Source organism: Corvus cornix, chromosome 2 (genome assembly GCF_000738735.6).
Source record: "Corvus cornix cornix isolate S_Up_H32 chromosome 2, ASM73873v5, whole genome shotgun sequence".
Lineage (NCBI taxonomy): Eukaryota > Metazoa > Chordata > Aves > Passeriformes > Corvidae > Corvus > Corvus cornix.
Window position 1 is genome coordinate 122,637,346 of NC_046333.1, and position 1,584 is coordinate 122,638,929.

The window sequence follows — 1,584 nt, forward strand, 5'->3', positions numbered from 1 at the left end:
TATGTTCTTTTGAGAATTTTTTGTTGTTTCTTTTCTCTATTTGTACCCTGAAGAAGACAAGTTTTCAAGGAGATGGTAAAAAACAGATCTAAACTGAATTTTCGTTCAGTTTGAATATATTTGTATAAGTGCATATGCTTTACACCTGAGCTCCATTATGTACTTGAAATCTGTCTTCATGTATCCAGCTATGTGGATAGGAGCCTGTTTTTTGGTGTTGAGAGATGGAACTCTTCATCAGAATTTGTGTTCAGGTTATGTTTTCTTACTTGCATCTGGCCAAGAAGAAAAATCAGAATTGTGACCAAAGGAGATAGCCACAGAAAATCACAGAGGAATGATGGTCAATTGGCCACGTATTTTCCACAGAAAGAATCATGCTACAGTCAGACAAAGAGTAGGTCTTCGTTCCTGAATAATTATTCTTCCTCCCAAGGTGGTACCAAAGCTGTAAAAGCTGCATTTGAAAGCAAAAACCAGAAATTTGTAAAAGAAAAAGGAACCTATATTGTGAGGACAAGGGAGAACAGAGGGAGGAAGAAAAGGCATTTTTAAAATGTTAAGACTTAGCATCACAAAAGCTATTCAAAACTCATTGTGTAAATCCTTGGCTCTCTTTGATTCATCCATCACAAGCCGGACACAAAAGAACTACTTTTCTTAAAATTCACTGTGACACAGTTATTTTATATATCATTTAGGGTTTCAGCAAGGAGGACACACTCTTACAGAATATAGGAAAGAATAGAAGGAAGAGCAGATTCTTTCAGAATGCCTCCATGCATTTTCCCTAGTATATTATTTTTTTGTGTAATGACATTGTATGATTTTCATCACACCTGTTTCTGATGTAGAAGTTTAAGGAAATTTAGGATTAATATTATGAACAAATGAATAAACACAGCACAATCTGTTGGCAGTCTCTGGCAATTGTAATAGGATTATGTCAAATGTTAGTATCTGAACAACAATATTCAGCATTGTTGCTAGTCTCTTCCTGATCTGAGCCTAGTTTTTTTGGACCATGACGAAAAGAATGTGATTTTGCCTAATTTCTTATTTCTCAATGGACTTGTTTCTTTTTCTCTCTATGTTGCTCCTCTCCCACTTTTCTCATGATCTATGAATTGGTCTGCAGTTTTTGGAAAGACACATCAGTCCTCTACACTATTTTTCATTTTCTCTGTATTTTATCCTTTTATTTATTTATTCCTCTGTGTTTGTGTCCTTTTATCTGGATCTGAGAATGAAACAGAACTGATAACTGAAGATCTCCAGTTAGTGCCATGTCTCAGTCTTCCAGTTTCCTAATCATGCTTTCCATCAGGCCTTTGCACTTTGATTTTTCACCAACAGGAACTGGAACATGGAGAAGCTGATGTGTATGTAGCTTTCACACCGATATGGAGAGTAGATGTAGTTGGGGTGTGGGAGCTTGAAAGCAGTTGTTGAGTCCACAGTTCAGATGTAACATGAGCTGCTCTAAACTGTGATTACAGCAGGAGGAATGACATCACTCTTGTCAGGAGGCATCAAGTCCACATGTTATTGTGGTGCCATGGTTTGGTGTACCTTTATGTCATT